General features: G+C 39.3%; 1 long non-coding RNA gene across 5 annotated transcripts in view; it reads right to left on the bottom strand.

Moving 5' to 3' along the window:
- Nucleotides 1–8,413: 8,413 nt before the first annotated feature.
- The window catches only part of LOC132682972 (uncharacterized), a 47,299-nt gene continuing 32,577 nt past the window's right edge, over nucleotides 8,414–23,135 (bottom strand). For 2 of the 5 annotated variants that reach the window (XR_013549909.2, XR_013549910.2), the window contains 5 exons: nucleotides 21,742–21,812; nucleotides 17,845–18,011; nucleotides 13,602–13,703; nucleotides 10,985–11,047; nucleotides 8,414–9,266 (listed from right to left, as the gene is read on the bottom strand). This is a non-coding gene — a long non-coding RNA (uncharacterized LOC132682972). Of the gene's footprint in view, nucleotides 9,267–10,984; nucleotides 11,048–13,601; nucleotides 13,704–17,844; nucleotides 18,012–21,741; nucleotides 22,207–23,135 lie in introns of those variants that run through there. The other 3 variants (XR_013549911.2, XR_013549907.2, XR_013549908.2) reach the window with 3 other exon arrangements.

The following is a 23,135-nucleotide window of genomic DNA, read 5'->3' as shown; positions in this document are numbered from 1 at the left end:
CCGTCCAGCTCTTCCGCGCCATGTCCTCTCTTTTCTTCCGGCAGTTGCTGTAGAAACCTGCTGTCAGTTAAGTGTAACCTGACACTACCACCGGGTCCCTCTCGCTTTCTGCCCCAGGGCAGTTGCCTGGTCCTCTGCCATTTCACCTGCACACTCCCACAGTGTGCACACTCAGACCGTCTCTAGTTACCCGGCAACACAAATCAGATGATAATCAACACTGTCATCCACGTTCCCATATGGGCCAGTAGGAAGATTCCTTTGGGACACATAACCAGGGATAAATGTTGTGGTACAGGATATGCATATTCTTAGTTTTACTAAGAAATGCCTGATCGCTCTCCAGAATTTCTGTATCACTCCTGCCAGCGGGGCCTGTGAGATCCTATACCCCAATTCCCACCAACACTTGGCATTATGCATCTTTCTAATTTTTGCCTAAAAGGTGTAGAGTGAAATCTCAGTGCTGTTTTACTTTATATTTCTCTAATTCCTACTGAATTTGAGCATCCCAGCATATGTCTGTTAGCCTGCTTGGTTTTGTCTCTTAGAAATTGTTTATTTTCCTGCTGGGGTTCCTCTTTTTCTTGTTGATTTGAAAGAGTCTATTGTACATTTTAGATATTATTCAACTATCAGTTTTAGACACTACAACTATATTCTCCCATTTTATTTTTCTGTTAATTTTTTCCATACTGTTCTTCATTGAACATAATCAGTTTTTTAAGTTTATTTATTTATTTAAAATGTTTATCTATTTACTTTTGAGAGAGAGAGAGAGTACACAAGTGGTGGGTGGTAGGTAGAGACAGAGGGAGAGAGAGAATCCCAGAAGGCTTTGTTCCATCAATGCAGAGTGGGGCTCAAACTCACAAACTATGAGATCATGATCTGAGCTGAAATCAAGAGTCGGACACTTAACTGACTGAGCCACCCAGATGCCCCTATTTATTTATTTTTAAGAGGGAGAGAGACAGAGAGAGAGCCTGCATGAGCAGGGGAGGAGCAGAGAGAGAGAGAGAGACAAAGAATCCCAAGTAGGTTCTGAGCTGTCAGCACAGAGCCTGACTTGGGGCTTGAACTCACAAATGGTGAGATTATGACCTGAGCTGAAATCAAGAGTCAGATGCCCAACTGACTGAGCCACCCAGGCGCCCCTAGTTTCATCCATTTTTTTTCCTATGGCTTGTACTTCTGAGTTTCATTGAAGTCCTTCATGATACAGACTGTTTCCTACATTTATTTTAACTTTATATATCATTTTCATGTTTAGGTCTTTAATCCATCTGGAGCTCACATGTGTATGTGGCATTGATGTGGCAGGCCAGGTCTGAGGACCCAGAGGGGATCCTGCAGAACCAGCCAAGAGGGTCCCTGAGGATGGAAATCCAATGCGAGCCAGCAGGAAGTGAGAGTTTATTGATGACACAGAGAGGGCAGATACAGACAGAGCACCTGAGAGACTCAGAAAGCAAATGCAGGAGAGTCTCATCTTTGCTTGGGGGTCTAGAGTGTTCCCTGAAGATGGTGGTCTGGTGCACGTATCCTCTCTGGCATCCAGGAACTGGTCGAACAAGGACCAGTGCTCAGGTGTCCTCCATAAGTCACTTATGCCTAGAGCCCGGGGGTCTTGGTGTTCAAGGTGTTTGCAGTCAGAGGTCTCGGACAACGTTCATGAGGACTCCACCCAGTCCTGTATCTATTGCTCTGGAAGGCTCCAAAGAAGTCATTAACTCCTTGACCTTTACAAGGAGGACATACATGAAGACATATGTAAGGCAGGTCCTAGCAGGAATAGAGGCAGGAAAAGGAGCAAAGAAAAAAACAGCTTTTTTTTTCTTCATGGAGTTCCTTCACTTTCCCTTTCTCAGTATTATGTAGGGATCCAGTCTTTTTTTTCTCAAGTTTATTTATTCATCTTTAGATTGAGAGAGAAAGCGCGCTAACACAAGCAGAGGGAGGGAGAGAGAGAGAAACCCAAGCAGGCTCTGCACTGTCTGCACAGAGCCTGATGTGGGGCTGGAACGCACGAACCCTGAGGTCACTGATCTGAGCTGAAATCAAGAGTAGTCCGCTTAACTGACTGAGCCACCCAGGTGCCCCTGTAGGGATCCGGTTTTATTTCTCTCCAAAATGCAAGCCAGTTTTTCTTTTTTTTTTTTTTTTCAACGTTTTTTATTTATTTTTGGGACAGAGCGAGACAGAGCATGAACGGGGGAGGGGCAGAGAGAGAGGGAGACACAGAATCGGAAACAGCCTCCAGGCTCCGAGCCATCAGCCCGGAGCCTGACGCGGGGCTCGAACTCACGGACCGCGAGATCGTGACCTGGCTGAAGTCGGACGCTTAACCGACTGCGCCACCCAGGCGCCCCTCAAGCCAGTTTTTCTAAGACCACTCTTTCTCCACTGCTGTGTGGTGCCTAAAGATGCCATATTTGCCATGACTTGGCTGAGCCTTCTTGAGACTACGGATAAGCCAGAAGAAAGCCCAACTGAGATTGGAGAGAGGGAGAGATGCTACAGTTTGAGCTCCAGATATTTTTAAAGCCAGAAATCTCCTATTTTTGTTTTTGCTTGGGTTTTTGTCAATTGCAACTGAAATGTCTAGTACAACCATGATGCCCTAATATAGTTGCTATCTGGAAGTTAATTTCATATATCGCTAAGATTCAAATGATAATAATTCCAGTCAACATAATTTATTCTTACTTGTATCAATTAATTGAATCTGTGGTTCATTTAGTTGGGATTCTTTTGTTCTCTTTGAACCTGGGGTAGAAGAATATTATACAGTCAAAAATGTGTTTTCATTCTGACATAATTGGAAAAGATTTTGAGAAACTGAGAGTGAAAAAGTTCACAGGGAAAACAGAGTGGGGAAAAATCTTTGGGCTAGGCAAAGATTTCTTACATACAAACCGCAAAGCTTAATCCATAACAAGAAATAGGTAAGTGAGAGTATCTCAAAATTAAAACTTTTCTCTCTTTGAAAGACACTACTGAGAGAAAGAAAACACAAGCAATAGCCTAGAAGAAAATATTTGCAAAACACTTATTTGATAAAGGACTTGTAGCCAATACATAAAGAACTTTCAAAACTTAATAATAAGAAAACACTCAGGGCGCCTGGGTGGCTCAGTCGGTTAAGCGTCGGACTTCAGCTCAGGTCATGATCTCACCGCTTGTGAGTTTGAGCCCTGTGTCAGGCTCTGTCCTGACAGTTCGGAGCCTGGAGCCTGCTTCAGATTCTGTGTTTCCCCCTCTGTCTGCCACTCCCCTGCTTGTGTTCTGTCTCTCTGTCTCAAAAATAAATAAACATTAAAAAATTTTTTTAAAAAAGAACAGAAACCCATTCTCTCAGAGTTCTGGAAGCTAGAAGTCTGAAATCAAGGTACAGGCAGGTTGGTTCCTTCTCAGGGCTGTGAGGGAGAATCTGTCCCCTGTCTTTCTCCTAGTTGCTGGGCATGGCCTGCAATCCTTAGCTTTCCTTGACTTGCAGATGCATTACTCCAATCTCTGCCTTTGTCTTCACATGGCCATCTTCTCCCTGTGTTCTCCATCTCTGCATCTTTCCTACTCTTCTTACACCCTAATCAAGTATGGCCTCATCTTAACTTTGCAGATTACATCTACAAAGACTTTATTTCCAAATAGGGTCACATTCACAGGAACGTGAATGGGGTTAGTATTTCACATATCTTTTTGGAGGACACAATTCAATCCATAATATATGTGAGCTAGAATATTCATAGAAGTATTATTTGTAAAAGTGTAGAACTAAAAACTATTCAACTGTTCATCAATAGTCAAACAAGTAAATAAATCATGGTATATCCATGCAATGGAATACCATAAAGTAATGAAAATTCACAGCCTACGACTACAGACAACAAAATGGGTGAATTTCACAAGCATGATGCTGAGGAAAATAAATGAAAGACAAACAGTATATACTGTATGATTCTATTTGTATAAAACACAAAACCAGGCAAAACTATTCAGTGAGAAGTTAGGAGAATGGGTACACATGGGGGAGTTAGTGACTGGAAGGGAATGTGAGGAAGGTTTTCTGGGGTGCTGGAAATCTTGGTTCTTGATCTGGTTGTTGGTTATGTGGGTGAGTTTAGTTTGTGAAAATTCACTAGACTCTACACTTATAATACATGCCCTCCTATGTCTGTTATACTTTGGATTAAAAGATTTTTTTAAGTCATGGTTATGACATGAGGTTTCTCTAATATATCTAGATTTAATTTCTACACTAAGACTGTTGTGTTTGTTTTTTTTTTTTCCAAAGAAGCCATCAGGATTGTTAATAAGTCTACCAGGAATCAAGTGACAAATATTTATTGGCATTAACTATGCTTACTTTGTTGACTTTGAAGATTACTAAGAATTCAAAGAGGGAAGTAAAACTTTTACAATTACTATTTATTTTTTGATCAGATAATTCAGACACATGGTACCCAATTCAAATGGTCAAAAGGGCGTTAAATAACTTTAAAAGTATCCTGGGTTCTCTAGCAATAACAACCATTCTGGTTGAGGTGAAGTCTAGGAAACTACAAGTACTACAATGGGCATAAACTTGGCTCACAAGAAAATAACGCTTTCTCACAAGAATTCTTAAGAGTCCTTTAGAGATTAAGAAAGGCCCAGGCTACCATTTTTTTGAGGAGATATACACATATATATTTTTTTAAATGCTCAAACAGGGTAACAAATATTGTACGATATGTTTTATAATGTATTTTATGTTTTTGCACTTAACCAATTTAATAATTCTAACACAAAATAATCCCAAACAATGTAACGGTGCAATTCACTATAGATAATGTAACAAGTCCTAACGTAGATTTTTCCAATGATGAAGGTACTATTCTGGGCACATTAGAGACACATTAGAGAACAGAACAGACAAAAATCTCTGCCCTCATAGAGCTTGCTTCTAGGTGGGAGGAGATAGACAATAAACAATAAATATAATAAACAGCTAATTCCACGGTACGGTAGAGGTGAAAAGTTTCCATGAGCAAAAACGTAGAGTGAGATAAAAATATTTGGGGGAGGGTGGGGTGGAACTATAATTTTAATGGGGTGGGCAGGTTAGGCCTCCTTGGGAAGGTGACAGTTGGGTGAAATCTTGAAGAAGAAAAGGACTGAGCCATACGGATATCTGGGGGGAAATCACTTCAGGTGGAGGGCACAGATGTTGCAAAGGCCCTAACATGTAACCACACTGGCATGTTTTAGGAATAGCAAAGACAAATGTCTAGAGAGACATGTGTGCAAGGGAGAGTATTAGGAGATGAAGTAAAGAAGTACAGGGGGGCCCAGATGATACAAAGCCTCTTGGGCACCATTAGCTTTCATTCAGAGAAATCGGAAGTCATTGGAGGGATTGGACTTTAACATGACTTTAACATGATCCCTCTGGCTGCCATGATGAGAACTGACCTTAAGAGGCAAGAATGAAAGTAGTGAGACCGGAAAAAAACCTAATTAAATAATCCATGTGAGAGTTTATGGGGGTTTAGGTCAGGATGATAGCATAAGTGGTAAGAAATGGTTGTACTTGAACATACTCTGAATGCAGAGCCAGCAGGATTTGGTGACAGAATGGATAGGGGTGGAGGCTGTATGAGAGAAAGACAAGTGTCAAGGAAGATGCCAAACCAAAGACTAAGAGGTGAAAGATGGAAGGCTGGGTAGGTTTGGAATAGAAGGTAAGGAGCTAAGTTTGAATTTGACAAGACTGAAATGTATATCAGTTTTAAATACAGATGTCCTGTGGGTGGTTGGGCACAAAGTTCTGGAGCTCAGGGAAGAGGTCTCAGCTAGAGATACTTGGAGAGTTATTAGCATGCAGTGGTATTGAAAGCTATGAGAGTGGATGAGATTGCCATGAGAGAGTGAGTGTAGAAAAGAGGAGCAGGTCAAGGTCCAGGCCCTGGAGGCCTCTATTATTTACAAGCTAAAAGGACCGGGGAGAGAACCCCTGGACACAGGAGGCAAATCCGGGCACTGTGGAGTCACAGAAGCCAAGTGAAACAAGTGTTTCCAGGAGGTAGGAGCAAGTCCTATTTTGCCAATAGTTCAAGAAAGATAGAGTCCAATAGCCATTGGACTGACAATGTGGAGGTCATTGTTGACCTTGACAAAGGCAATTTCTGGACAGTGATTGGAACAAGAATTTATCTAAAGAGGGTTTAAGAGAGAATGAGGGGAAAGGAACTGATACCATGCCCTTCTGTAAAGTGGAGCAGTGAGTTGGGACAACAGTGAAGGGGAAGAGTCCCTGAGAGGGATTTTCAAGATGGGAGAAATAACAGCACATCCATTGGGCACCTGGGCTCTATCCCTCCCTGCCCTGAAGGCATTGTATGAACTTATATTACAGTAAAGATGAAATACTTAGGGAAACTCCACAAATTTTAGATATCCTTGATATTCTAAGTCAGAATCCAGGAAATCTTATGTATTTCAAATTTCAAGTTTGTACAGATAGCCAGATTGGGTTTGGGGGGATTTTTTTTTTTTTTTTTTTTTTTTTTTGGCAAAAAGCCAAATCCTATGAAACTCTAACCATGAGTCCTTGCTTCAAAATTAAGACCAGTTCTGCATTTTTCTGAGGATTTATGGGGAAAGACTAATTTCAGTTTAAAGTAATTATTTTAAAAGCATACCTTCTTGGGACACCTGGGGTTAAGCATCCGACTTTGGCTCAGGCCATAATCTCTTTGTCCGTGAGTTCCAGCCCCACGTTGGGCTCTGTGCTGACAGATTCTATGTCTCCCTCTCTTTCTGCCCCTTCCCCGCTCACTCTCTGTCTCTCAAAAATAAATAAACATTTAAAAAAATGTGAAAGCATACCTTGTTGATTAAGGTTGGCAGGGCTGGAGTCCCAGCTCCCCCATGAATTAGCTGTGTCATTTTGTGTCAGTTACACAATCTCTCTGGGCTTCAGTTTCCCCATTGATAAAAAAGTTAGTAATCATACTTCATCCATAGGATTATAATGAGGATTAAATAAAATAATACTTTAAAACAGAACAGTGCCTGGATGTGGTCAATAATAAAATTTCTTCACTCCTCGTAATCCTGTATTCCCAATGAGCGGTGAGTAAATCATGTTTTGGTGTATTTTAGTTACACTGGAGAGGACATTTAGTAAGATAAAATTTTGGCATACAAATAAATGACCTCTTAGTCGATCTGCTTAATGTTTAAAAACTGTGCTTTTCCGGGGCGCCTGGGTGGCTCAGTCGGTTAAGCGGTCGACTTCGGCTCAGGTCACGATCTCGCGGTCCGTGAGTTCGAGCCCCGCGTCGGGCTCTGTGCTGACAGCTCGGAGCCTGGAGCCTGTTTCAGATTCTGTGTCTCCCTCCCCTGTTCATGCTCTGTCTCTCCCTGTCTCAAAAATAAATAAAACGTTAAAAAATAAATAAATAATAAAATTTAAAAAAAAATAAAAACTGCTTTTCCACAAAGGCCTTCTTGGGGACTATGACAGTCCCCGTCACTAGGTGGCACCTGAGTGGCTCCAGGACAGCGGACCAAGGACGCTTCCAGAGCATCTGCCCCAGCAGCAAGCGGTGCACCAGCTGTCACATGGCTTCACACGGAAGGTTAATGTGTCCTCTCAGGAATTCACAGAATGTTTCAAAATGTGTTTGCCAATATTCAAAAATCAGATTTCCTATAAAAAACTGATTCCCGGCCTCTCAGTAAATTGGAAGATCTGGAAAGTCCAGGCCTGTGGTGGTGTCTCCTTCGGGCTGGGCGGTTATCTGCCAGTCGGGCGCAGACCCCACCCCCGCACCCCCCCAGCCCACCTGCTTCTCTCCTCTGTCTCCCCTTAGTTCCTCCAGGCATCTGAGTTTGTAGCCTCTGACTAGTCCAATCCTTCCCTTTTCAGATGTGGAGGCTGAAGTCCTAGGGAGAAGTCGAGGCTTGGTACTGGAATCCCTACTCTCAGGCCAGGACGCTTTTTTTTTTTATACCTTGTGTTGTTTCTTTTACATTTGGTTGTGTTTGGAGAAGGACTGGAGCTAAAAACATGTAAGCCATACTGGGAGAACTGAAATTTGGAGACTTGGGGGCACTGCTGAGATGATTAAAATGAGGTGTGGGAACAAGTAGAGGTCATTGGATTCTTTTTCTTTTCTTTGTGAAAGATGACCTCATTGTATCTGGGGGGAAAAATATATGTTCAGTGCAAAAGATTCAAACAATACAGACAAATACACAGAAGAGGAAAAAGATTCCCCCAAATTCCACTTTCATTTATAACTTCCATTTACATTTTGGTAGGTATCCTTTCAGCCCTCTCCCTGTGTATTTATAGATCTACTTAACATAGGCACTGGATGGGCCAAGGAAGGCCTGGGAGTGTGGGGCTTTCGCATTCATCAGTTTCCCTCCAACCAATTCTGTGATGCGGCCAATTGGGAGTTTCTTCAATCATATTAAAGTGCCATGCAAATGCAGCGTTAAGCCTGTTTGTTCACCCCAACTCCCTTCCAATCAGACTATTATTCAGCTCACTCACGTAGGTAGAAATTCTATATGAAAATTCTGGAGCTGCCACAGTTCAAAATTTGTTTGAAATTTTCCTAAAGGAGAACATCCAAGTTGTTCTGTAAACTGTTTTTTCCACTAATAGTATTCCTAGAATATCTGTCCCTAGTTTATAAATACAGATTTTTAAAAATACATATCTCACCTTCCAGAACATCCTTAGCAACCTCAAGATAAGCTAATTGGTCTCTCTCTCTCTCTCTCTCTCTCTTTAAGTAGGCTTCACACCCAGCAACGAGCCCAATGACACAGGGCTTGAACTCATGACCTTGAGATCAAGACCTGAGCAGAGGTAAAGAGTCGGACACTTAACTAACTGAACCACCCAGGTGACCCTTAACTAGTTGTTCTCTTAAACAGACTTTGCTCCATCTGATTGGTGACTGGAAAGATGGGGCCCACCTACCTGGCACCTAGAGTGCAAATTGTCAAGTCTGTATGATTGCTCATGGTAGGCATGAATAGGAACAGTTAGTTTCTCAATGATTCTATTGGTCAGGTTTTGCTGCAAAAATGTTCTATAACAAACAAGCCCCAACCATCAGTGATTTACAATGACAGATACTTTTTTTTCTCTCACTGGTCTGTGTGCTGCACGTGGGTTGGCCAGGCTTGCGTTGGTCTTAGATTCTGGTCTGCTCCACTTGATTCCCTTCCAGGAGCCCGGCTGATGGCACAATGGCTACCTGGCAGAAATGCACAAGGTTAAGCCAAATTTCATAAATTCACATACAGCCTCTGGTGAGGTATGGCATATGTTACATCCACACACACTCTATAGACCGAGTCCAAAGTGAGTGACATAGAGAACTGTACTTTATCTATAGTATACCATGGCAAAGGTGGAAAAGGAACAAAGAATTGTGAACAAAAAAATACCACCTGTCACAGGAACTAACCATGATGGAATGAAATTTAGATTAAGACATACCTTGAACCTTACTTTTTTTTAACGTTTATTTTTGAGAGAGAGTGTAAGCGGAGTAGGTGCAGAGAGGTGGGGGACAAAGGATCCAACCAGGCTGACAGCAGAGAGCCCAATGCAGGGCTCAAACTCGCTGACCATGAGATCATGACCTGAGCTGAAGTCGGACCCTCAAACAACTGAGCCATCTAAACGCCCCTACTCTTGAGCCTTATAAATGCAGTTTGAACCCACACTGCTTGAGAATCACAACAGTTTTGTCTAGTATGTTCCTTAATCAAAGACCTTTTGTCATTGGAGATCCATAATGAGAGTCGTCTCTGATCATACTCACTCTGCCTTTATGTTTTACATGCTCTATGCTCTTCTATCTATGCTTCTAATGCTCTTCAGAGTTATGCACTTGGGTCTTTAACAAAGAAAAAGATTAAACTGCCCTATCAGTTTCTGAATGCAGAGAGAAGTATTTTCTCCTTTGTCTTTCCCTGTCAAAGTTGTACCAATCAGCAAAAAATACATTTTCCTATGAATAAAAACAAAGAGAACTGTTGCCAGGCAACAAATAACAGCATTATTTTTATATTTGTTTTGGAAGGTATGGCATCTTGCTCCACTGTTTCCATGGAGAATCCCAATTGTCAAGATTAATTAAATGCTGGGAAATTGAAATGTATACAGAGGCTAGCTTAGTAAGCAATTACCTATGCTCCAGGGTAGGAGAAATATTTAGATAAAACCTCTTCCCACAAATGAAGTATTATCCCCTGGCATCAAATGACTCAAGTTAATGCTTTCATGTGTGTCAACTGCTTTTCTAAAGGTACTGCAAAAATATTTCATTAAAATCACAAATTACATGTGTACCATTTCCCAGATAAATCACCACTGGATGTTTAGAATGCGTATGAACTGCATCAGAATAGTACAGGAAAGAGATAACCAATGGTTGTAAACAAGGTGCCTCTACTTTGTTAGCATGTCGGCAATGTGCCAACGTGGAAAGGTCTTCCCAGTAAATTGATAAGAGAGGATATCCAAGATCATTCAGAAGAAGTAAAGGAAATGAAGGGAGGGCAGAGTTCAGAGAGTAGTCCTATCAGATATTAAAACATGAAAAATAAAGAGAGAAACGTGTGGTTCTGATGAAAGAACAGACAGCCAAGTGGAATGGGATAGGTAGGGATACTGATTAAAAAAAAGACAAACAAACAAAAACATACAATCAGGGCACCTGGGTGGCTCAGTCTGTTAAGCGTCTCGACTTTGGCTCAGGTCATGATCTCACCTTTTGTGAGTTCCAGCCTCGCATTGGGCTCTGCTATCAGTGTGGAGCCTGCTTTGGATGTTCTGTCTCCCTCTCTCTGTGTCCCTCCCCTCCCTCCCACCTCAAAAATAAACAAACGTTTACAAAAAAGACATACAATTAAGTGTGTAATAGAAGATATACAAATAACCAATAATACACGCAAAGATGCTCACCATCACTGGCCATCAGGAAAATCAAAACCACAATGAGATACCACTCCACACCCACTAGGAAGTCTGTAATAAAAAAGGAAATAATGAGTATCGGCAAGGATGTGGAGAAATCATAACACTGTTGGTGGGAATGTAAACGGTGCAGCCTGTTTAGAAAACAGTTTGGTAGTTCTTCAAAAGATAAAATATAACTGCTTGACCCAGCAATTCCACTCCTGGGTATATCCTCAAAAGAAATGAGAACATATGTCCACACAAAAATTTGTACACAAATGTTCATAGCAGCATTATTCATAATAATGCCAAAGTAAAAACAACCCAAATATCAACTAATGAATAGATAAATAAAATGCACCATATCTACACAATGGAGTATTCTTTGGTGATAAAAAGAAATAAAGTAAATAAAGTACTAATACATGCTACTTCCTGGATGAACCTTGAAAACATTATGCTGGTTAAAGAAGCCAGTTACCAAAAGCCACTTATTATGTGACTCTTATATGAAATGTCCAGAATACAAAAATTTATAGAAATAGAAAGTAGATTAGTGGTTGCCTAAGGCTGGGGTGGTTGAGAAATAAAGGGGGGGAGAGTGGCTTCTAAAGAAACAGGGTTTGCTTTGTGGGTAATGAAAATGGTCTAAAATTGTGGTAATGGTTGCACAACTCTGTGAATGTACTAAAAACCAATCAGTTGTAAACTTGAAGTATGTGATTTGTATGGTAAGTGAATTATATGTCCATAAAGGTATTGCAAAATAGTAATTGGGAAAAGGAAGGATATTGCTTTGGAAAATGGATTAGCAACTTGAAAATAAAATTAGCTTAGACTTTAATCAGTATTAAACTTCAAATCATTTCCAAGCAAGCCAGAGTTAAAGAAAAACAATGGAGTGCCTGGGTGGCTCAGTTGGTTGAGTGACCAACTCTTTACTTCAGCTTAGGTCATTATCCTAGGGTCGTGGGGTCGAGGCCCATGTTGGGCTCCATGCTGAGTGCGAAGTCTGCTTGAGATTCTCTCTCTCTCTCTCTCTCTCTCTCTCTCTCTTTCTCTAAAAAATTAATTGATTGGTTAATTAAAAAAATAAAATTAAGGGGCGCCTGGGTGGCTCAGTCAGTTGAGCGTCTGACTTCGGCTCAGGTCACGATCTTGCAGTTTGTGATTTCAAGCCCCATGTTGAGCTCTATGCTGTCAGCACAGAGCCTGGAGCCTGCTGTGGATTCTGTGTCTCCCTCTCTCCGTCTCTGCCCCTCCCCCACTCATGCTCTGTCTCTCTCACTCTCAAAAATAAATAAATATTTTTAAAAATTAAGGGGCGCCTGGGTGGCTCAGTCGGTTAAGCGTCCGACTTCAGCTCAGGTCACGATCTCGTGGTCCGTGAGTTGGAGCCCCACGTCGGGCTCTGGGCTGATGGCTCAGAGCCTGGAGCCTGCTTCCAATTCTGTGTCTCCCTCTCTCTCTGCCCCTCCTCCGTTCATGCTCTATCTCTCTCTGTCTCAAAAATAAATAAACGTTAAAAAAAATTAAAAATATATAAAATTTAAGAATTTTAAAACAAAAAGGTAGAAGAGGAAAACTGGATATCCACAAGCAAAAGAATGAAGTGTGGTCCTTACCTTAATTAAGTCAAAATGGATGAAAGATCTAAATGTAAGAGCTAAAACTATGAAACTCTTAGAAAAACATATAGTGGAAAAGCTTCATGACAACTGGATATAACACCAAAAGCACAAGCAACAAAAGCAAAAAATAGATAAGTGGGACTTCATCAAAATGACAATATTCATGCATCAAAGGACACTGTCAGCAGAGTGAAAAGGCAACCCAATGAATGGGAGAAAATATTTGCAAATCATATCTGATAGAGGATTAATACCCAGAATATATAATGAACCCCTAAAACTAAACAACATGAAATCCTGATTTAAAAATGGGCAAAGGGGGCGCCTGGGTGGCTTAGTTGGCTAAGCATCTGAGTCTTGATATCAGCTCAGGTCATGATCTCACAGTTCCTGAGTTTGAGCCCCATATCGGGGCCTGCGCTGACAGCACAGAGCCTGCTTGGGATTCTCTCTTTCCCTCTCTCTGCCTCTCTCCCAACCATGCACATGCATGTGTGCTCTCTCTCTCCCTCAAAATAAATAAATAAACTTAAAAAAATGGGCAAAGGACTCAAATAGACATTTCTCTAAAGAAGGTATATGACCAGTAAGCACATGAAAAAACGCTCAATAGCACTAATCATTAGGAAAATGCAAATCAAAACTACAATGTCATACACTTCATAGCCATTAGGATGGCAATTATCCAAAAATTTAAAAAACAGAAAATAACAAGTGGTGAGGATGTAGAGAAATTGTAACCCCTGCACATTGCTGGTGAGAATGTAAAATGGTACAGCTGCTGTGGAAAACAGGATGGTGGTTCCTCAAAAAGTTAACCATAGAATTATCATATGATTTAACAATTTCACTCTGCATATAACCAAAAGAATTGAGTGAATATTTGTACACCCATGTTCATGGCAGCATTATTCACAATAGCCAAAAGTAAAAACAACCCAAATGTGCACTGATTAATGAATGGATAAACAAAAAATATAGTATATACATACCATGGAATATTATTCTGCCTTAAGAAGGAAGGAAATTCTGACACCTCCTACAGCAGGGATATAGGACCTTATGCTAAGTAAAATAGCCAAACACAAAAGAACCTGAAAAAAATTTTTAAATCCTAAATCCTGCTGCTGTGCTATTGCAATATTTATTACAATCATGGGTTGTTTTTTCTTCTACAGTCAAATTCTCCTCCTGGCAAGCTACAGACTTTTTTATTGGAGTTAAGCAATGTTTAGAAGGTGAGGTCAGATAATTATCTGTTTCAAAATTGGAAAGAGTTATGTTGAATGAAACACAAGATCCAATATACCTACTAGAAATATATGTGAACTGAAAAAACAAAAAGGAATCCAATAAGCTGTGGGTGAAGTTTCCTGTCCCAGAGAAATAAAAGGAGTGGTGGCCGCATACCAGCCTGGCAGCTGGCTATGAACCACCAGTGCTTTTGGAAGGAAGTTGCATGAATAGAACCTCCAGCAGTAAGTTCTTCTCATGGCTAGGGAGCCACAGGAAAAGGAATCTTCTATGGATCCTTCTTATGGGAGTCAGTAAGGGCCCATCACTGGCAGTAGGCAACACGAAACAGGTTGATCATTCAGGAAGAGTGACTCTGGACAGATGACATGCAGCACAAGAGCCCAGAGCAAAAAGTGAAACCTTGAACGTTCCCAAGGATCCACTGATGAAGTAAAAGGAAAGGCTCAGCACTTGACTAAGGTGGGACCAGAAGGAACCAGCCATCGATCTCCTCTAAAATATTCCCTGCCACGTGTGATGGACCAGATTCTGCTCTAAAGAAAAAGAAAAACTGGAGACAGGATCCTAGGTGGTCTCAAATATATGTACCACAGGCTCACTGGAGACTTTAATGGAAGACCCAGAGGGACTCAAATGCCTTTTTTAGACAATCTGCAATTCTTCCACCTGCTGGATACTTCTTGGGCCAACAAATACTCAGGGCTAAGTGTTTTGGTAGTGATTTAGTTGTTGACACCACTTTCTTTTTTTTTTTTTTAATGTTTATTTATTTTGGAGACAGAGGGAGACAGAGTGCAAGTGGGGGAGGGGCAGAGAGAGAGGGAGACACAGAATACGAAACAGGCTCCAGGCCCCGAGCTGTCAGCACAGATCCTGACACGGGGCTCGGACCCATGAACTGTGAGATCATGACCTGAGCCAAAGTCGGACGCTTAACCAACTGAGCCACCCAGGCGCCCCTACACCACTTTCTGAGGATCAGTTTAACAATCTATTTTCCTAAAATTGAGATGGGGTTCAGTGAGGGAAAGGGAATTTTGAAGGGCACGGAAAAGAAGGCAGGGCAAGAGGAGGTCAGGAAATGAGAGGGAGGATAGAAAGATGTTCAGAGGGGGACATTTGAAAATAGGACCAGGAAGGAAGTTGGGAAGAAAAGGCAAGATGGGATATGGAAGGGGTGGGGAAAAAAGGTTTTTGTTCAAATGGACCTGCCTTACGACCCTCACACAGCAAGAATATTATTCAAACCTTGACTTGTGTCTATCACATTAGACTTGATGTGGATAGACTTAATGTGGATAGACTTAATGGAGCCTGGATCCCATAGTGTCTAAAGTTGTATCAGATCTATAGAAAATAGATTTCTGTGTCTTTTAGCTAGACAAATATTTCAGTCCATAAATGTATTGTTTTCACTTATATAATATGAAAACAAAAACAAAAATCTTGTTTGACCTCATTTTTTTCCTCATAAAATAAATGTGATTTTCCAAAGGTCCAGGCATCCATGATGGTCTAGAAACTATCACAAACCTGGATGAAAGCAGAAACTGGCTTTGAAGCAAAAGGGATACATCTATACCAAACAGCTTAAACAATCTTGAAAAAGTACAAAGTTGGAGAATTCAAACTTCCTGATTTAAAAACATATTACAATGCTACAGTAATCAAAATAGTGTTGTATTGGCATAAGGATAGACAACAGACCATGAATAAACCTAAATATTTGTGGCCAAATGATTTTCAACAAAGGTGTCAAGACCATTCAATGGGGGAAAGGATAGCCTCTGCAGACTGGATATCCACAAGCAAAAGAATGAATATGGATCCCTCTCTCACACCATATATAAAAATTGACTCCAGGGGCAGCTGGGTGGCTCCGTCAGTTAAGCATCTGACTTTGGCTCAGGTCATGATCTCTCAGTTCATGAGTTCAATCCCCACGTTGGGCTCTGTACTGACAGCTCAGAGCCTAGATCCTGATTTGAATTCTGTGTGTGTCTCTCTCTCTGTCCTTCCCCTACTTGCTCTCTCTCTCTCTCTCTCAAAAATAAATAAACATTAAAAAAATTTGTTTTTAAATCTTTAAAAAAAATTAACTACAAATGGATCTATGATCTAAATGCAAGAGCTAAAACCACAAACCCTTAAAAGAGAAAAAGGGATAAATCTTTGGGACCCTGGGATTTGGCAATGGATTCTTAAATATGACACCAAAAGCACCAGCAACAACAACAAATTAGATAATTTGGACTTCACCAAAATCAAAAACTTCTGTGCCTCAAAGGATGTTATCAAGAAATAAAAAGACAACCTAGAGAATGAGAGGAAATATTGTGTGATAAGGGGCTAGTATCCAGAATATATGAAGAACTCTTATGACCCAAAATTAGAGAAAACCCAATCTTAAAATGGGCAAAGGACCTAGACATTTCTCCAAAGAATATGTGCAAACAATCAACAAGCACGCAAAATGATGTTCAACATCATTAGCCTTTAGGGAAATGCAAATCAAAACCACAATGAAGTACCATTTCGTACCCACTAGGATAGCTATTAACAAAACAACAACAACAGCAAACAAACAAAAAATAAACAGAAAATAACAAGTGTTGGCAAGGATCTAGAGAAGTTGGAACTTTGTACTTGTACTTTGTGGTAGGAATGCAAAATAGCTCAGACCTAGTGGAAAACTGTCCGTTCCTCAAAAAAGTTAAATACAGAAATTTTACTCCTAGGTATAGACCCAAAAGAATTGAAAACAGGCACTAAAACAGGTACATGAAACATGTACCTACTCATAACAGCACTATTCATGATAGCCAATAAGTGGAAACAGCCCAGATGCCCATCAACAGATGAACAGATAAACAAATTTTAGTGTATACATACAATGAAATATCACTCAGCCATAAAAAGAAATGGAGTGCCGATACATGCTACACCATGGACGGATGACCATCAACACACTATACTAAGTGAAAGAAGCCAGACACAAATGGTCATATATTATATGATTCTATTTTTTTGGAAATATCAAGAATAGATAAATTCACAGAGACAGAATGCAGATTGGTGGTTTCCAGGAACTGGGGATAGGGCAGGGGGGAGAGGAGACCGGGGAGAGGAGACCAGGGAGAGTACTTGGTGGACAAAGGGTTTTACTTTAGAGTGAAGGAAATTTATTACCAGTAGACAGAGGTAGTGGTTGTGCAATATCATGAGTGTACTAAATGCCACTGAATTTTTCACTTTAAAATAGTTAATTTTATATAATGGAAATTTTCCCTCAATATATATTTTTAAAAAGGGAAATATCCATTACAAATCACATATTGCACATTTTATCCTGAAACGTTAGAGCCAGTATCTGACTACAACCTATTAGCCTGAATTGTCAAAAACTCTTTGATTTCATAAACTTGATTGTTTTTTCTCCTCATGCCACTTCAGTTCTTCCTAGGTCTCTGTGAGAGATTAGAATCACTATGGACACAATCCAGGGAAAGTAGGAGGGGAAAGAATTCTTGGTAAGGGGATTACTGACTGCTGGCCACATTATCAGTAAAATCTCTGTGATTCTATAAGTTTAATGACAAACTGAACCCCAGAATGAAGTTTCATAAGTACAACTTCATAAATATGACATCTTGTATAAACGTAAAATTGTATGAGTATAATGGCATTCTATATTACCTAAGACATTCTGTCAGGATGTCTATAAATTACTTTAACATGCTGTGACCTAAGGTGTGATGTATCAGGTTGAACCATGAAAAACTGCAGATGTTCACATTTTTGCCCTACAAATTTGGCCATTTCATATGGTTAGACCTAACAACTACGTGCATTAGCATTGATCTACAACCTGTGGAACCTTAGCCTTAGTCATACTTAAGGAAGGCATTCAACCATTTAATCAGAAAGTCCACACTTAGTGAGTTTAGTTTTAGACACATTGGTTTGGAAGTACTGTACCTGCAGAATATCCAAGGGGAGTTGTTCAGGAGGCCATTGGGTATAAGGCGCTGGAGCTTCAGAGAAAGACTTAGGCTGGAGACTAAGTTCTAGAAAAATCAGCACAGATTTGGTAACTGGAGCTGTGGGATTAGACGAGCTTTTTCAGACAAAGCCTTCACATGGCCCTGTTGAAAAAGGCGAAGAAAAAAAAATCCAATTGTCTCTAGATACACAATTCACCAATGTGGCAAGGTAGTAAACTTAGTGACTCATATTTTCTTTGAAATGTTCTTACATTTTTAATTTCCAATAAATCTAATTGCCTAAGCTACCAAATTGTCCATGTGATAAATTACATATATGTCATTCTGAGAAGGGCACCCAAGTGTTAAGAGTGGCTGTGGCATAGATTCATAGGAGCCCCCTACAATCTTTTTTTTCTTCTTCTTCCTTAGTAATAGGTACTTTGATATTTAACTTGGCACATTGGTGTCCAAATTACTAATTCAACCCCAACAGAACTATATCATTAGAGTTCTATTCAGATTTTCCATTTCTTCTAGAGCTAGTTTCAATAGTTTGTGTCTTTCTAGGAATTTTTCCATTTCATCTTGGTTATCTAATTTGTTCAATACAATAGTCCATAGAATTTCCAATACTTTTTATTTATGTTAGGTCTGTAGTAATGTCCTCTCTTTTATTCCTGATTTTAGTAATCTGAGTCTTCTTTTTTTAGTCTAGCTGAAGAATTGTTGATTTTGTCTGTCTTTTCAAAAAACCAACTTTTAGTTTGGGTGATTTTATGTGTTATTTTTCTATTCTGTATTATACGTATTTCTGCTTTAATCCTTATTATTTCCCTCCCTGCTTGCTTTGGGTTTAATTTGCTCTTCTTTTTCTAGTTTCATAAGGTAGAAGGATAGAAAATAGATTTGATACTTTTCTGTTTTAAAAATGTAGGCTATAAGTTTAAAAATGTAGGCTATAAAAACTTACAGCTATAAGTTTCCAACTATAAGCACTGCTTTATCTGAATCATATGTTTTAGAATATTGTGCTTTCATTTACATTCATCTCAAAGTCTTTTCCAATTTCACTAGAAATTAGTGAGTCAATTTCTTTGACTCTTTATTCATGTTAATTTCCACATATTTGTGAATTCCACAAAAGTTCTTCTGTTGAATTTAATTTCATTCCATTGCAGTTGGAGAAGATACATTGTAAGAGGTCAATCCTTTAAAATTTTTTGAGATGTGTTTTATGGCCTACCATATGTTCTATCCTGGGGAATGGTCCATGTGCACTGGAGAAGAATTTGTATCCTGTTGTTGTTGGATGGAGTGTTCTATAGTTGTCTATTAAGCCTAGTTGGTTTATAGTGTTGCTTAAGTCTTTTCGACCTTAAGTCTTCTATTTTCTTATTGATCTTCTGTCTAGTTGTTTTATCCATTATTGAAAGTAAGGTGTCGAAGTCTCCAATTATTATTGTTGAGTATTATTGTTTATTTTTCCCCTTCAATTCTGCCAGTTTTTGGTTCATTTACTTTATTTATTTATTTATTTATTTATTTATTTATTTATTTATTTAATATATGAAATTTACTGTCAAATTGGTTTCCATACAACACCCAGTGCTCATCCCAAAAGGTGCCCTCCTCAATACCCATCACCCACCCTACCCTCCCTCCCACTCCCCATCAACCCTCAGTTTGTTCTCAGTTTTTAACAGTCTCTTATGCTTTGGCTGTCTCCCACTCTAACCTCTTTTTTTTTTTTTTCCTTCCCCTCCCCCATGGGTTTCTGTTACGTTTCTCAGGATCCACATAAGAGTGAAACCATATGGTATCTGTCTTTCTCTGTATGGCTTATTTCACTTAGCATCACACTCTCCAGTTCCATCCACGTTGCTACAAAAGGCCATATTTCATTTTTTCTCATTGCCACGTAGTATTCCATTGTGTATATAAACCACAATTTCTTTATCCATTCATCAGTTGATGGACATTTAGGCTCTTTCCATAATTTGGCTATTGTTGAGAGTGCTGCTATAAACATTGGGGTACAAGTGCCCCTATGCATCAGTACTCCTGTATCCCTTGGATAAATTCCTAGCAGTGCTATTGCTGGGTCATAGGGTAGGTCTATTTTTAATTTTCTGAGGAACCTCCACACTGCTTTCCAGAGCGGCTGCACCAATTTGCATTCCCACCAACAGTGCAAGAGGGTTCCCGTTTCTCCACATCCTCTCCAGCATCTATAGTCTCCTGATTTCTTCATTTTGGCCACTCTGACTGGCGTGAGGTGATATCTGAGTGTGGTTTTGATTTGTATTTCCCTGATAAGGAGCAATATTGAACATCTTTTCATGTGCCTGTTGGCCATCCAGATGTCTTCTTTAGAGAAGTGTCTATTCATGTTTTCTGCCCATTTCTTCACTGGGTTATTTGTTTTTCGGGTGTGGAGTTTGGTGAGCTCTTTATAGATTTTGGATACTAGCCCTTTGTCTGATATGTCATTTGCAAATATCTTTTCCCATTCCGTTGGTTGCCTTTTAGTTTTGTTGGTTGTTTCCTTTGTTGTGCAGAAGCTTTTTATCTTCATAAGGTCCCAGTAATTCACTTTTGCTTTTAATTCCCTTGCCTTTGGGGATGTGTCGAGTAAGAGATTGCTACGGCTGAGGTCAGAGAGGTCTTTTCCTGCTTTCTCCTCTAAGGTTTTGATGGTTTCCTGTCTCACATTCAGGTCCTTTATCCATTTTGAGTTTATTTTTGTGAATGGTGTGATAAAGTGGTCTAGTTTCAACCTTCTGCATGTTGCTGTCCAGTTTTCCCAGCACCATTTGTTAAAGAGACTGTCTTTTTTCCATTGGATGTTCTTTCCTGCTTTGTCAAAGATGAGTTGGCCATACGTTTGTGGGTCTAGTTCTGGGGTTTCTATTCTATTCCATTGGTCTATGTGTCTGTTTTTGTGCCATGGTTCATTTACTTTTTGACTATGTTGTAAGGTGAATATATATTTATAATCACTAGGTCTTCTTAGGGACTGACTCTTTGATCATTAGAAAATGGTCTTCCTCATTTCTAGTAACAATTTTTATCTTAAAGTCAATTTTTTCTGATATTAGTATAGCCTTTGCAGCTCTCTTTTGGTTACTCCTTGCATGGTATATCTTTTTCCCGTCCTTTTGCTTTCAACCCATTTGAGTCTTTGAATCTAAAGTGTCTCTTGTAGATACAATCCAACATAGTTAGATCCTTTTTTTTAAATCCATTCTGCCAATCTCTGCCTTTGATTGGAGTATTTAAATCATTTACATTTAATTTTATTAAAATTACTAGTAACAAAGAAGTTATATCTGCCATTCTGCTATTTGTTTCCTATTTGTCATGTATTTTTTGTTTATTCCTCCATTATTGCCTGATCTTGCATTAAATATTTTTTTACTGTATCATTTTTATTCCCTTGTAGTTTTTTTAGTATATATATATATATATATATATATATATATATATATATATATAGTCATTTTATCAGTGGTTGCCTTGAAGACTAAAAGTAACATCTAAACATAATAATCTAGTTTGTACTAATAGCAACTTAATTTCAATAGTATACAGAAACGTTTCTCCTATATAAGTTCATTCTCTCCCACCTCCCCTGTGCTATTATTGACATACAAATACCTTGTTTTACATTATATGCCCAATGACCTGTATTTATAAGTATTGCTTTATGCAGTTGTCTTTTAAATTAGATGGCAGAAGAAAAGGGCTTCAAACAAAAGTTACATTTATACAGTCTTTTATATTTACCTATGTGTTGTTACCTTTGCCAGTGGGATCTTTGTTTCTTCATGTAGGAAGAGGGAGATGTAAATAGGGTAAAATAAAATGCCCCAAAGTTCATTGTTCTTACCTTGATTCAGCAACTTTTCTTGGATAAATGCTTCTTGGATTATTCCAAGTCTTTGATTTATATCCAGCATTCTGAAAAACATTTTGACAATTTTTGCCTGTGTTCTCATTACTTTTATGGAGAAATGGATTTTTAGAGATCTTTATTTTGCCATTCCCACTGATGTCACTCTAGTGCCTAGCTAAAAGTTCTGTATTCCCTATCTTTCCTTGTAACTATTGTGACTGTGTGACTAAGTTTTGGCCAATGAGTTATAAAAAGTAATGTGCGTGCTTCTGAGGAAACCAACTCGAAAGACAGCTGTCATGTGCCCTTTGCTCCCTTCTTGTTCCCTTCCTCCAATCTGCTACCTGAAATATGAAATAAAGCTGGAGCCCTGGCAGCTATCTTGGACCATGAGAATGAGGGCCACACCCTAAGAATGGTGAAGTGGACAGCTATAAATAGCTGTGGCATGATGATTTTAGAGCCACCAGATACAGGCCACCATCCTGTTTCCAGATATATTAGATAAATATGTAACTTAGATAACTTTGTTTCAGTTACTATTATTTTTAATATTCTTACCCCTGATAATTGCAGCTGAAGTTAATTCTGACTCCTAGAGTACTTATCATTGGATTGTAAGAATATTATCTGCTTTTACTTTTTTAAAATATTTTTTATATTATCTGGTTTTTCCTTATTAGCATTTATTATTTTATGTGAGAAAAAAGCTATTTACATGTAAATAAATATACAGTGATACTAATGTATATGCTAAAACATATGTATATGAATTTAATACATAATTATCGATATAAAAATATATATGTCACATTTGTGTGTGTATATCTATGTATATACATATGGACATACACATACATACATGTCCATCTTTTTATGTTTTGGAGGGTTGAAAATTGTCTTCTTTTACATGGTCATATATCAGATTGATGCATTTCCAAAGCAACTGGAATGCAATCACAACTAGTCAATCAAGTAAATCAAGAATTCAATCCCAACACTCTGGTTCCGTTGCTATGGTGGGGAGAGATGAGGACGAGTTAGAGCGGTGGGGATGAGATTACAGTCTGTGGGAGGGTGGATGGAGACTGGGGAAAGACTAGTGAAATAAGGAGCACTGACACACATCAGCAAAGCAAGATCTGAAACACACCCTCCTCCTGTTTTTTGGAGGGAGACAACCTCAGGACCTAAAGACTAATGTTATTTCAATGTTCATATAACCTTTGCTTAGTGTTTTCCCCCATCTTCGCTGACTACTACATAATTAAAACCAGGTAAGCCAGTTCTCCACCCAGAACCATCACAGAGGAGGCAGCCTGGAGTTACCTTGAAACAGAAACAGATACATGATTTAAGCTACATGATTGCCACACTTACCTGCTGGG

The sequence above is a fragment of the Panthera onca genome, chromosome C2 (genome assembly GCF_046562875.1).
Source record: "Panthera onca isolate mPanOnc1 chromosome C2, mPanOnc1 haplotype 2, whole genome shotgun sequence".
Lineage (NCBI taxonomy): Eukaryota > Metazoa > Chordata > Mammalia > Carnivora > Felidae > Panthera > Panthera onca.
The sequence above is the reverse complement of the archived record's forward strand: the minus strand, read 5'-3'. Positions and strand labels throughout refer to the sequence as shown.